The following is a 15,001-nucleotide window of genomic DNA, read 5'->3' as shown; positions in this document are numbered from 1 at the left end:
TTGACAAGAAAAGATATCTGAAAAACACTCATTTTGCTTGCAGGCAATTCATTGCATTTATGATGTCTGAAATGCTAAACTTCAGTCTGGGTTGCATTTCCTGGCTGAGGTACAGAGATTCTCAGAAAACTGAGGTTTGAAATAGAAAGTCAGCAGTAACTTCATCTGGAACACAAGGAACCTCAGCAGAAGGGACAGAGCTGAGAACGCTGCCACTTGGGAGCTATGAACTGAAATAGAGACGCCTGTCATCTTTGTTTTATTTTTAAAATATTGGAACAAATTAAAGGCTGAAAATATGCATTGTGTTTTCATTTTGCTGTGCCTGCAGTAGAAGCATTGCTTTCATACCCTACCGGTACATGCCACAGTTTCTGCTCTCTGATCGCTCACTCTTATGTTACTGCTCAAGTATGCATTCAGAAAAGAGCCAGCAGATATAGTAGATTTATTCTAGTTGTCGAGGTCAAGGACTCTTTCTTTTTTTTTTTTTTTTTTTTTTTTTTTTTTTTATTCAGCTGAGAGGGAACTCTTTCCTCATAACACCAGACAGGCTTTCTGTTTTGCAGTCTACTGTCAGTGTACACCACTGATAAAAAAACATGTGAGGGTATTTTTAAAGGAAATTATTTATCACTCTAAAGCACCGGTGAGTTATGTGCTGTCTCCAGTGCCAAAGTTAGGGGGCTTTCAGCAAAGCACAGTGTCTGCATGCACTGCAATTCAAAGACTCCAGCTGCTGGAAGCTCTTGCAAGCCATGTAAGTAAAGGGCTTTATTTCACTAAACCAAACTTCATATATTCTCTTGCCTCGTAAAAACTCTGAGATAATCTAAACTTGAGATGAGTTTCATAATACTAGTAATGTTGTTATCTTTCTGTTGCTTTGATTAATGTGTGTACGTCAGCACAATAACTAAATAACCTTTTTAGAAATGTTTTGCTTGTGAGTAGTGTAAGGAGCAGAATCTGTACACGGCTCAGGCAAGCTTTGTTTGCTTTTCTGATCGCTGACCATTTCTGTTCTCTGTGATCAGCACAGACAACTCTCTGATTTCTTTGATTTCTTTTTATTCTGATTTCAAGAACAATGGGAAGCTGGCAGAAAAATGCAAAACCTGTGCAAAGGAAAACAAAGAGCAGAAGGGTAGTTTATAAAGCAGCATCAGCGAACTCAAAAGTGGTGTGTAAACCCCATGTTGAACTTGTGGTCTTAAGGGATTTTATATGCTTTACAGTGAGATTTAAGAGGTCACAGATTATGTGACTAAGAGGAACATTAAATGACAGAAGAAATATTTTGATTGCTTTATAAAATATATCTTGATGTTCATGCTCATATTTAAGTTAATCACTTTCTGTATGGTTATTTGGAGTTTATTGCAAGGGATGGATCAACTTTCTCTGAGCTTCACCATGTAGTTTAAGGTCATGACACATTTCCTTGTCCTCTATGCAGTTACTGTATGTATTGGCTTCAATAGGCCTGGCAGACAGGCACTGAAATCTCAGATTTCTCTTCTTGTCTGTGAGGTCCTCCCTGCCCTTTTGGTTGATGGCTGCCCATATGCAGACAGGGTGATAAATGAATGGAAACTGGCTGTTGTGCCAGGAAGCTCGATTAGCTCCACTGACCTGATACAGGTGGTATTAACCTGAGACAGGAATTTCATGCGCTCAGGGTTCCCGGTATCTTCCTGTCCACAGAGTCTCTAGCCCCCTTGCATTCCTTGAAGCTTTTCCAAAAGCATCTAATCCCTCTGACTTCACACCTTCTATTTGGCTCACACTTTTTCCAAGTTCCCAATAACTTTTACCAGTCCTTCCCTCTAGACTTGCATATCTGAAAGGTGCAAACTCTGCCCTCCAATGCTCACAGTGGAAATCTGGCACATACCCACAGGGCAATAACAACTTTATTTATTGCAGATAAGCCACCACAATTGCTTCCTGCATCAGGTGCTCAGAGGAACATAGATATTGCCCCAAAGAGCTTTGCACCTCTCCCAACCCTTCTGTTGATTTTAGTTTTCATGGCAATGCAAGACCCACTTGGGGAAAGGGGCACTGTCCGTTAAGAGAGATGCACACGGGTCATTGAAGTCAACGGGGAGGCTGTCCTTGACTTCAGCCGGGCAGTCAGACCTGGGTGCCAAAATAGCAAGGAAATTAATACATATGCAAGGCTGTGTAGCTGCAGTGTGCTGCTCCCAGTGAAGCTGGGGTATCACGTCCCTGAGCAACAATGGGGAAAGGCTCTGTAGAAAGAAGTCTGCAGGGTGATAACAATCACATTTTAAAGGTGCATTGGCAGTAGTGAGTCAGAGATGTAGGGAATCGGTGTGAAAGTCACGGTCCTTTGCTGATGGAAGAAGAAGACATTGCTTTTCAGGAGTGTTTGGAAAATGACAGAAAGTTTAATTTTCAGGACAGAGATGGATAAGAGCTGAGGCAACTCTTTTTTTTTTTTTTTTCTTTGCAACTCAGCTCTCACATACCTAGCTGGTCTAACTGTACTCCAGGGAGAAAACAGCAGTTTGTTATATTTTTTGAATTTGTGTATATTCATGTGTTCCATTAGTCTCTTGGCAAATGCATCTTTTGAGCTCTAAAGCTTTCTGAACCTTTCATATAGTCCTTTGCTTTGAAGTTACAGATGTCTGTGATAAGCAGATGGTTATGGTTTTGAATTTGAACATATTTAAATACTTTGTTGTGTATATTTTATGGGGAGGAATGTACTCTGTCTTACTATGCAGAACTGATGCATTAAATGAAAAGTATCCATGTCTGGATGCTTGATGCCACTTCCTAGCTTGCAAACCAATAAACCACGTTTTTCAGGATTATTTGTTGTAAGATATTTTCACCCCATTTCTCAACTTGTATTTCGAGTTACAAACCAACTGGAAAATGCACTTGTCTGATGTGAGCTCAGTCAAAGTGAACAAGCAACAAAAAGAGCCAAAGGAGCTGCCCTAGTTGAGAATTGCATTCTTGTTCTCATGTACACTGTGAAAAGGCTGAAATCTTTTCTTTTCTTTCTTTTTTTTTTTTTCAGAATTTCCCAGAGGAAATAATGCAGTGCCTATGTATATAACTGCGAAAAAAAAATCTTTTGATCTTTCCTATTCCAAAGTTTCATTTTTCAGGAGGTACAGCTATGAAATTCGATGAGCTGAGAATCTAGGAACATAAGATCTTAGACCAGGAATAAATTTGGGAACACAAATGGAAAGAATAAATCTCAAATAAGAAGATAACTCTCATTTTCTTTCAAGAAAAAGAAGTCAGATAAACATATTTCATCCAAATGTTTTGCTATTGGATATTCATTATATAGTTAGATACTACAGTTCTCTTCTCCCTCTCCACCTGTCTTTCAGATTTGAAGCTTATTTCTTAAAGAAATCACTCAAGACAGTCTGTGACATGTGCGAACTATTTAAACTTTGTTGATTATAATGACATAAGATATATTATTGCATGGCCTCAGTGCTTATACAAGGCACAAGCCTGACTTGAAAGAAGAGACATGCCTCATTTTAAGCAACCTTTGGAGTTTTTGCCTCCACCTTTGAGAAGCAATGGGGCTGTTGAAGGGTTTGTGGTGCTGGAGGGGTGCTAAAAGAGATCAGTGGTGATGCAGGATATGCTCTTTCCCTCCTTTTTTTCCTCTCTCTCCATTCCCTCTGGGAACATTTTCCTTTCTCATTTCTTCAGGATACAGTAACTTCTAATGCCAGACTGTTCCAGAATACAAGTTTTCCTCTTTTTGCACCTCAAATCACCCTCTTTTTACTCCACAGCACCATAGCTGGTGTTCAGCCTTGCTGGAGAAGAGAAGGCTTGGGATGGAGAAGGGGCCTGATGGGGACAGCATGCCCTAGCAGAGTTGGTGGGCTGAACTGTCCACTGTTGGGACTTTAGTGGCCAGTCTCCGTCTCTGCACATACAAGCCAAGTAGCCCACATGTAAGCAAAGCACATGGGCTGCTGGCCCTTGTAGTCTGTTGCCCAAGGCTAACAGCTGCTTTAATTACTGACTTGACTAGCTATGCATTTCCTGGTGGTTTCCTCACTCATATGTCTTCTGGGACTGGTCATTCATTACTCAAGACAACAGTGGACTAACAGAACCATTAGTTTGATCAAAGAGAGCAGTTCCTTCAGTTCCACTTTGAAAGTTTTAAGATCTCTTCTGTATCCAATACTGTAGGGTTTAAAAGAAGCGGGGGGTGGGGGGTGGGGGGTGGGGGGTGGGGCGAGAAAAGAAAGGAAATTGTTGAAGGGTTCTATTTTATAGTCTATTATTTGACAATGTAATGTTTAGAAATCTACATACAAATGAGAAGTAGTTGTGAAAACTTCTGATTGATGGGCTGTCTTTCTTTCTGACAATTCTAATTGTTTAAAGACTGTACATGTTCAAATACTTTGAAAACTGCAGATGGTACTCTGCTACCTGACAGCAACATAACTGAGAGAGATGCTCCCCTAAATAAACCCTTGAAATTATATGAAGAGATTACATTATGATGTATGCCAGATTTCTCTTGTATATATTGCAAGATCTCTTTCTCTCTGCGTAGCCTTACCATCCGTTTCTGGTCTGGCGCAACACCTCAGCATCTATGTATCTGTTTCTCTGAATACCACTTACTGGACTTACAGATGTGAGGACTGAGGCAGGACTTGATGACTGTTGAATTCACATCATACTAGAAGTCTGTGAAGATGTAGAAAACTGAAGGTAGTTTCCCTGAATTCTGGAAACATGTGTCCATCCATGGCCACCCATAAATAAGCAGAATCTTTGTCAAGAGGGAAAGAAAACAGCTTTTAATCCTTGATGTGCTGTTGTGTGCCTATAGCCTTCCCATAGGGTCAGAAACAGAAACAAACCTCCCAAACCTGCCAGAAAGCTCGCAACCTAAATGTTGTACAAGACAATCAGCAAAACTGACTGCGCAGGACCAGAAGTAGCAAAACATCCAGAGGTGACCAGTATGGACAGCAGAGACCAGTTGCCATTACTGTTGTTCCTGTAACAGAAAAGGTCTTGGCAGGCAAAGAAACAGTTCAGTGGCATACCAGTTTGCAGATGAAAAGCTAGTCTGGAAGTTGCTCTCAACAAGCTGCTGCAATGGAGGGTTGCAACCGGTACGTGGTCTTTTTTTCTGTAGGCAAATGTACTTGCTGGAACAGATAGTGTCATCCTTAGTTATCAATAGCTATTAGCTAATCTATCCTATCTTTGAGTGACTGCCCATTTCTGAAGTTCAGTGAAGTAACTAACATACCTGATACTTTAAATATGGGGAGGAGGGGACGGACGGACATGGGGACACACGGTGGAATCTGCTTGTGTTCATTTTTCACAGGGAATTATTTCTGTTATATTTTTAAGGTTTCCTCTGTGGCTTTTAAGATGTTTCCTGAAATCTGTAATTGCAATCATGTAACATCTGTGTCCAGCTTTTTCTAAAATTATGGTGAAGCAGGCTACATGGTAATTAGAACAATTCTTCCTCTGAACTTCATCTCTCTTTTGGTTTATCAGCTGATGCTCTAGCAAGTAGTTTCTGCCTTGAGGGGCTGTTGATAGATAGTTCACTGAGATAGCTCAGTATTTCAGTTATTTTGTCCCTGCAAGGTCCTTGATAACACTAAGAAAAAATGCAGTGTTCACCACAAATTGACTTTGGCAGTTATCAGTAGTTCAAATCCTTGACAGCACTGAAAGCCTTTGGTGGATCATGTGGGAAAATGTGACAGTGCAGGCAGTCAAAAGAAAGCATTGGGACTGTTTTGGGTTTTTTGTGGCAATGGGGAACCAGATTCAGCACCACATAGCTGTAACAGCAAAGGCACTGCCAGCACACCCTGATCACTGCCTCAGTGCACGAACAACCTCCCACCTACCCGCACAGCATCATTACCATGCCCCCTGAATCTCTTCCCTCAGAGGAAATAATCCAGACTAGGGAATCCTGGAGGATTACAGAAAACCTTCAAAGTTCAAGAGAGCAACAATACAAGTATCTGGGCATTCCAAATGAGCAGAGTAATTCCCAATTACAAAGGTGAAGATCTGGAGACTATGTGACCGTGTTGGGTTCACCATACCATGGCTGCTATGTTCTGTTTGTTAAAGAAAATGCTCTGTACTCATGGCCATTCCTTGTTCAGGAAGGAAAATGTTCAGATTCCCTAGTCAAACTGAGCACAAATGGTGATACAAGAAAGTAAAAATCCATATAAATTACAAATAAAGGTATTTTATCATTATAATTATTGACGGACACCATATACTCCTAGATTTTTGTAATTTACAAATGGAGAGTCATCCTTCTTTTATCTATACCAGTGCAGTTAAGGCCAAGAAGAGATACATAAATGAACACAATACCTGTGGGGTTTGACAGGTGATTTAGATACACTGTGTTTTAAGAATAGGCATGGGCATGAGGGAAAGAATCATCCTCATGTTCTCTTCCTGATTGAAGAGAATGATAGCTGCAGGCAGACCGCATGCAGAGATGCTTGGATGAAAGTGGTGCCAAAGACCATCCCAATAGTGCATCTATGCTGTGAATGTCACACTTGAAATTAGTCAGCAACAGCTATGTCATCTTGATCTGCATGATGATACAGATGATGTGATAAGGCTCTGGAGAGATGGAGCTGCAGTTATCTGGCAATAATACTTTTGGCTGTTATGAATCACTGAAATTTCAAAATTCTCAGGGGTGTATTTCTTTAACTTTGCACCTTGCCTTTTAAATGAAGAAACATCCCGCTCTGGCCACATTGATGACATCATCTCTTCAAAGAGAAAAGGATTTAACATTTGTTATTTCTTTCTGAAAATAGAAGGTGCAGAAACAGTTTTGAATATTTTTCATACATGAGCTATGACAAAAGCTTGCTTATTATCAACCCTTTTGTTGAGAATAAGCCTACGTTATTGTTGATAATATGCTATTTTTCAGTGCCTACCAGGCCCTGAAACAGAGCACTAGACCCTGTTCCAGAAAAGAAAAAAAAAAAAAAAAAAGAAAGAAAGAAAAAAAAAGTTCAAGGAAAAATATGAAATGTCTTGACATGAGATTAATGTTGTTTCCAAGACAACCTCAGGATAGAAGGTCTTTGAGCTACATGGCCATTTCCAAAGTGTGAAAGGACCTTGGCTCCTTGCAGGCAAGGAAGGCACATGAAGGTCCAGAGAAGTACTTCTTCACCTGGGGTGGTGGTGACTGCTGGTCTCCCTCCTTATGACAGATAAAGAATATGTGGGTCTTTTGACATCTTTGTGTAGCCCTTTCTCACTCTGGCTTTTTTCCCCCACAGAAAGAGTTAAAAACCCCTCCTCCAGCACCTCCTCCACTCACAGGGACTTTTTCACTGTAGGATTATAGGAATCCTGTTTTGCTAGCATTTATGGAAGTTACGACCCCACTTTGTGGTCAGTGCTTGGGTGTATTTGTAAAAATTGATTTCACTGCAATGCTAGCTTGTTGCCCCTTGTAATGAGGTCTGAAGTTTTCCCCTGTTGGCCTGAGGTGGTATTTTCCAGATTCTGGGTGTATGTTCCCTAAACTGACACATTGTAGCACTGTATCACTTTGCTATGCCTTTGAGGGCTCAGCTTTCATGCAGGTGCCTAATGCTGTTCTTGAAGTTCATGCTCTAATGCAGACAGGATGGTTGGCTAATTTCTGCTTCAGATGGCTTCTACCATCTTTTCTTCATTGCTGCCAGTGTTTTTTTCTTGCTTCCCTGGGGACACCAGATGCATCTAATGAGTCAGTTCCAGCTTCCAAGCTGAAACAAATCATGGACAGCAGCCATGTGTTGTTCAGATGCTTGCATGGGAGGGAGAGACCTTTTTCCTTTTTCTCTTGCTGCACCAATTGACTCAATAAGAACTAACCTGAGGTCAAATTGGCATTGCTTTTAGCTGACTCCAACCATTTTTAACTTTCTTCTTAATTCCAAGCTTTTTCTATATCCTTAAAGAGGAGAGATGCCTTAAAAGAAAACTGGTGCCTGGGACAGTGTACCTTGATCCCAGCCTAAATGATAGGACAAGAAAAGTGTTTAAATCTAAAGGACACAGGCTGTAGCTTGTGAAAATAAGACAACAACCAGATACGTGCTTCTCCCCAATGCTTCATAAGTAGAAAGAACGTATAATGTACAGCAACACCACAGCAGGTCTCCCAAATTGAAAACTAGGAGGAATAAAAGACTACCATACCTTGGCTCTTAAATCCCTGAATGTGTTGGCTGTGTTGATTAGTTACTTTGATTTGTGCTTCCCCACGCAGCTCATTTTTCCCTTTAATAAGTGTTCAGCTTGTAAATTGTCACTTGTATTTGCACCAAACAGTGTAATTAGGCTGGAGTGATGGAATATATTACATTGTTTGTTTTCTATTATGTTTATTCCAGATGGTTTTTGTCACTGACTCTTTTTCTAAGATGGGCTGTTAATAAACATAGGATAAATCTAATGAATAAATTTGCTGTGCTTGTTATAGATCTGTGGTGGTAGGTGAGATGGGGTTATGCCACAAAGTAATGGGCTCTCATTAGAACTACAGAAATGTTAATTCTTGCTCACATATGAGAGGGAAATGGAGCCCATGGATAGTGAGGGGTTGAAGAAGATACTTATGTGATTATTTTTTTTTTTCCTTTAAAAGACATCCATTTAAAATTTAAACTGGGGTTATGATGAGTTCACCATTGTGGTGCTTTATTGCTTCTCTGGACAAGGCAAGTGTTTTACAGTAAAGCTACAGAGTGGGTACCCAGGTTCAAGCCTTTTATTGCTGGAAAGCTCCTCTGTGCCCTTGAGCAAGGTGTTTCTGTCTTTGTCTCAGTTCCTGAACAAACACGTCTTTCCTTCTGCATTTTAACTGTCTTGTCTTTTCAAATAGTTATTCAAAATCCCTGCCTAGGCTGGAGATGCAAAAATTATTTTAGAAAGAGAATTGGAACATTTTGGAGAAAAGAACCCCCGTATGGGATGGATATACAATGTGAAAGTCCACACAGCACCAGGACCTGTCATAATCTGCTAATTTGCCAAAGTGGCATTGACTGGAAAAAACAAAAGCTGTGACAGCAGACCTTGGAAAAGTCATATCACTTAAGGAGTTTTCCAGTACTGGCCTCCTAGTTTTCCACCAGAAAGGAACATAAGAAAACCCAGGATGAAACACAACAGGGTCTGTCCTACCATCTTTCAAAAGCTTTAAAAGCTGCATTAGAAGAGGTGACTGTGATTGTTCAGTAGTAGGACCTTAGAGTCTTGGTTAAAGAACATGTTTTTAAGCAGATCAGCTAGAAGCTGATTACGGCAAACAAACAAATTATGTTTCTGTTGAAGTTTCCCACTTTCTCTGAATTCTTCCAGGAAGCACATAAGCAGGCAGCTGCCTGCAGTGCTGCCTTTTGTCAGTATGAGTGGCTTCTCATGTTTCTGTTAACTGCTTAGCTCTGCTCTGAGCAACTAAAACAGTGTCTCTGTCTTATTAAGGTAATGAGAGGCAATAATTCCCCAAGTGAAGAACAAAAATGTGAACACAAGAGTGTTGATTTGCCATGGTTTGGAAGAAGAAATTCTCCATCTGGTCTCACATGGGCCCACTAGCAGCAGGCTGGGTAGCCCGGTTGGTGCTGTGAGCTGGGTGACAGCAGGTCTGAGCCACGGTGGGTTTGAGCACCTTGCCCTTGCCAGCCTGGCTGCAACCCCCTCCTGCCCTCACCTGTTGCAGTGGTACCACCACTTTCGAGAGAGAAGGGAACAGCATTTCCCCTTATGAAATGGCAGAGCATCCATCTTCCTCTACATGTTGTTTTCAGCCACATCCTGGAATTGGTAGTGAAGGATCTTCCTCTTCAGTCTGGCATCATTTTAAAACCAGGGAGCTGAGCTCTCACAAAGATGGCACAACAGCTGGCATTAGCAATCATACCATATACTACTAACTATACCACGCACTTCTTACGTGCCCCTTTCAGAGATATGCCAGCTAAGCTGCAGCTGGAGAAATAAGACTAAAAAATTCTGTTGGTTGGCATTGGTGAAGGTTTCTTGGAACAGGAATGGACAACGAAGGGGGAGGAGAAGTATGATTTGTGGGAGCAATAATTCAAGAAGCCCCCAGAGGAAAGGTGAGCTAAGAAAGGCAGGAGGGCACAGCTGTTTCAGTCACTGAGGTATAAGGAAAATGAGGATACAGCCTGTACCCGCAGCAGTGGGTGTCCCGCCTGGCCAGTCTGCGAGGCATGAAAGTGTTAACCCTTCTGGAATCAGTACAGGACATTCCAGTGCTTGATTTCACATAGTAAAAATAAACCTCGTGCAAGGCGTGTTGCCTATGAGGTTTATGCTCTGCTTTTTGATTCAATCATTTAGGAATGCAAAGCCCTTCTACCAGGTCTGGGCTTTAACAAAGCCTTTGCTTTGCCATCTCCAGACTCTCACTGAGGGTAGAGCAGATCTGTGGCAATGAAGTTACAAAGGTCCATTTCCACCTGCAGCTGCTCAGTCCTGCTGTTTCTGTAGGGCCCAGTTCACCTCTGCACTGTGCTGTAGCATGATTTTTTGAAGACAGGACAAAATGCTTTCCCTCCTGTGTATCTTACCAACCATACCCTTCCTAGGCACCACTGCATGTCCACTTACAATGTGGGGCAGTGGTGAGTCTGTTCCACAGAGGCTCAGTGTTTGCTGGCAAATAGGGTAAATGAACAGCCTGTAAATCAACCCCCTGTGCATTTAGTTGGCGGGTAGAAGGACAGTTTAGCTATCCCCAGACACTTCACTCTGCACACAGCATCAGACTAAAGTTGGGTAATTCCCAGGCAGGCAGCTGCTCTGGGGTTTTATCCTGTATTGGACAGGACAGGACTTGGCCTTTGTATTTTTGAACAACAATAGGTCCAACTTCTGCCACTGAAAACTTTGTTTACCCCAGTTCCCAGCCCTCGGAGGCCTCCAGTGGGAGTTTCCACTCATTTCACATCTTCATCACTCTCCTTACTTTCCAGCTGACCATGATCAGATGCTCTCATGTCAATTCTCTCATACCTAGGGGTTTCTTTGGGTGGCAGATGGCTCCTGATTTCACAGTTACACTTCCTCTGCTCCCCAGACCCACCAGCTTGATTTTTCTTAGGAAACAGGATCCTTGAGGCTGGCAGTACCTCACAATTCTCATAGTGAGAGGTGGTCCACTAGGAAGGTATATTGGAAAAAACATTGTGGTGTTATTTTTCCTCCTAACAAGTGGAGAACATGCAGTCAGCATGATATTCTCATTGAGTTATTCATGAGTAGTTCCTATAAAAGGGAGTGGAAGAGACAGTTGAGGAACATTGGACCAATTTCTATTTGGTTACTCATTGGAAAACTGGAAATAAACACAATGTAGTCCAATGTCTTAGTCTGGATTTACACCAGTGCCAATGAGAACATAATTTAGTCCACTGATTTTACATCACATCCCAGTGGACTTGGACAATATACAGAGTATATCAAAATCTGAATGCTTATTAAGAGTCCAGTAATAAAGGTATTTAGTAAGGATTATTTTAAAATGCATTTTCTTTCTTCACTACTTCCACCTTTTCTCTTTTGGTCATCTGCTATTGTTGCCACAGTTGTGGAGCACCTTGGCCATAAAAATGAACAGCAACTGCAAAGTCTTTGGTGAACATTGTGAAGATTTTGGGACTTGTCAATTTATTTGTCATAGTAATTTGCTGTCAGCTTAGATTTTCTTAGTCTTGTCTTTTTAACTCCATAATGCACATGTAGAGTTTTGAAAGGAAAAGAATACATTACATCTAAAAATTATGTCATGAACCAAAGTTTATTTTATCTCCTTTACAAAAAGGATATCCACAAAATTTTAGGCTGTTACAAGAAATGTTGATAATAATTATTTTATCTCTGCATTGACCTTGTTAATACCATTCAGGGTGGTATGTAACAACTGTTAATGGAAACTGTTTTACTTAAAGATCAGTTGCATAGCAACTTTTGTAGCAAACACACACAGACACACAGACACACACACACACACACACACACACAGAGGGAAAAAGTTCCCATGCTTTTAGTCAGAGCACTAGAAAGCAGAAGAATGACATTGGAGCAGGAGCTGCACCTTGCACTGAAAATTTCTTGAGCCTTCTCCACTTCTTTTCATCTCCTTGGCATGATAATGTGTTAGCTTTACAGTGTAGTATGCTGCCAGAGCATTGCAACAATTACACTCAATGCCAGATGCTAAAAAAGCTTCTTGAAATATTACTAAATAAGGTATTGTGCATGTTCTACATAGGGAAAAATAAGTAAACTCCCTGAGCACTAAGAATGAGGGAATCTCTTAAGTCTATTAGCTATTTGTCAAATGCTTGTACTTCTTTATGGTGTGTTTCTTCCCTTTCATTTAATTTTCCAACTTTCAATCTCAGCTTTATCAATTTTTTTTGAAACTAAAATAATCTCTGATTTGCTATTGCTTTATTACGGTTTGTTCCATTTAGAGAAGTAACAAAATACCAAGATTTCGGTATTTAGAAAAAAACAGTATCAGAAGGCTAATTAGTTGGAATAAAATGATGCTAATGGCTAAAAGTACTGTTGCTGGACATGTTACTTTATTTCCTACATAAAGGGTTTGTTTTCAGGATCAGAAAACACTTTCTGCATGATGGGTTGTCATGATGGGCAACTGCCTCACACAGTCTCTGACAAGGAGGAGAGCACTGTACTCACTTACTGAACATGGCTATGAGGGAGGACAAGTCATGGGTCCCAAAGGATTGTGGTCATAATGCTAAGCATCCAAAGCTGGAACCCAAGAGACTTTATTCCATAGCAGCATCTTCAGCACCAGAGATAACTAAACCCAGCACAGCCACATCAGCCTGGCTCACAGCCCGCTCCTGGAGGGACCATGCAGTAACCCTCAAGGCAGCACCAGCCTGTTTTTGTGCATTGTCTTCCTCCTACCCCATCTCCTTCACCACAGCAGGCTCCAACAGATGACCCAAGGGCCTTCTCACCACTGAGCTGGTATATGAACACAGCAGGGCTGGCCTTGCTTGGGTTCACAGGTTTTATAGCATACGCTGGGTCTGCTCATCCTGCATGTACCCAGGAGGCATGTTGCTATAAGGGATGGGTGCTGCCATAGGGCCTCTCCTCTACAGAGGGTAATGCATTGCAGCCAGTGAGGCCCAGGCGCAGGGGAATCACAGCTGTAGCAGAACAAGGAAACAAGCTGATAAAACATCTCATTGAACTTCTGGTCCATCTGAAAGACTCCTGGATGCTCCTGAGGCTGCACAGTGCTTGCTGTCACCTGGCCGCAGTATGGCTTTGGAGGGAGTAGTTGAACCTGAACTCAACCTTTGTATAAACCATTTTCTACACATCTTCTATCTCCTGCATTAGCTCTCCCACAGGCTGCCAAGATCACTTTATTTGCTGTTTAAAATCTTAAATGGAAATTGAAAAGTCTCCAACACCATCACTGAAATGTGCAGTGGGGACAAGCGGAAAAACTAAATTTATCGCTGGAAAAACAAAGTTGATACTCTTGTGAGTGGTTGGAAATCACTTTGGCACTGCAACTACAGTATTTCAGTGCCTTATTTTTGTTATGAAAAATGTTTTTCTCAGCTTTCTTCAAGGCCAATCAGTAATCATTTGTTTGGTTGGGTGTGTTTTGGTCTGACAGTTTTCGTGTCTCTCATTCACAGTCTGATTCCTCAGTTTGTTAAAGGACAGCTGATAAAACTCAGTTTCAGATAAACCAAAACTTACATTTATGCCATAAATACCCTCTGTCATTATGGGAAGACACACAGTCAGTCTCTTTTCATTGGCAGTGAAATCAGTGTATAAAGCATGCTTGAATATCATTGTTCATTGTTGCAATATTGTTTTCTCAGGGACATTATGCCAAATTCTCTTTTTCAGTACTGTCCTTATCTGAACCTTTAAACCCTTTCGTTCTAAATGATGAAAAGTAGTTCCCATTACACCCTGTAAAATCCTCTGGCTCTCCTTAGGGCATTCATAGCCACTACACTCAATAAAGAGAAGAGTAAAGAGAAATATGTCATCTCCTGACCACAGCAGTCATACCAATTGCTGCGGCAAGATTTTCCAAGTCACTAATAATTTACAGTGGATTCCCTATCCTTTTCACTTAGCTCCGAACAGCATTCAAAAATGTCTTGGTTTATAGCAGAAATATCAGAAGCCATTATCATCAGATTGCATATTTCTGCTGTGAAATCACCAAAGATCTTGATCCTGAGGATGTACAAGAGACATTACCCTTCACAGCAGCTGCAAAGCGCTCCGAGTAACTAGCAGTTTTAATTATGAATAAGCAACCGAACCGGAGACTGCACCAAAGCTGCAGATTTGAACTGAAAGTTGCCCTCAGCTGGAGGGAAGCTGGACTGCAGGCGGGGGTCAGGCCATGCAAGCCATCATCCATCAGGCTGTTTCTTTAACTCAGACGGGTTTTAGAGAGCTGCAGGCAGGCTGTTTTCGCTTCCCATGAAATTTCCATAATGAATTATACCACAAATGGAACAAAAAAAAAAAGTTAATTCATTTCTTTCAGTGGTTTTACTTTGTTTCAGTAGCATTTAGCAACATTTTTCCAGTATGTTTTAAATTTACCCATAATCCATCATCTTATTATAACCATCACAGTGGCACAGCAATAGCTGGATAGTGCAGGATAGACAGACCAGGAGAGCTCTTTCTTACAATTAGCTTTTGGGAGTCATCGGTATTTTTCTTCTCTCCGTTTGTGCTTTATGAGTATTAATTAACTCCTGCAGCACCACTGCAAGGCAGAAAATCATTGCCCTTTATATGGAAATTGAGAAATGAAGCAGATTATGTGATTTGCTCAAAGCTACAAAGAGAATCATTATCAAAACCAAGATGA

The 15,001-nt window shown here is 41.1% G+C and overlaps 1 protein-coding gene across 1 annotated transcript in view; it reads left to right on the top strand.

Annotated features, from left to right (window-relative positions):
- Positions 1-560: 560 nt before the first annotated feature.
- The window catches only part of C1QTNF7 (C1q and TNF related 7), a 35,811-nt gene continuing 21,370 nt past the window's right edge, over positions 561-15,001 (top strand). The window contains exon 1 of the mRNA XM_037384518.1: positions 561-760. The gene's annotated coding sequence lies outside the window, so the exon portion shown is untranslated. The remainder of the gene's footprint in view (positions 761-15,001) is intronic.

Source organism: Falco rusticolus, chromosome 1 (genome assembly GCF_015220075.1).
Source record: "Falco rusticolus isolate bFalRus1 chromosome 1, bFalRus1.pri, whole genome shotgun sequence".
NCBI lineage: Eukaryota > Metazoa > Chordata > Aves > Falconiformes > Falconidae > Falco > Falco rusticolus.
Note: the sequence above shows the minus strand (reverse complement) of the source record. Positions and strands in the feature narration are given on the sequence as shown.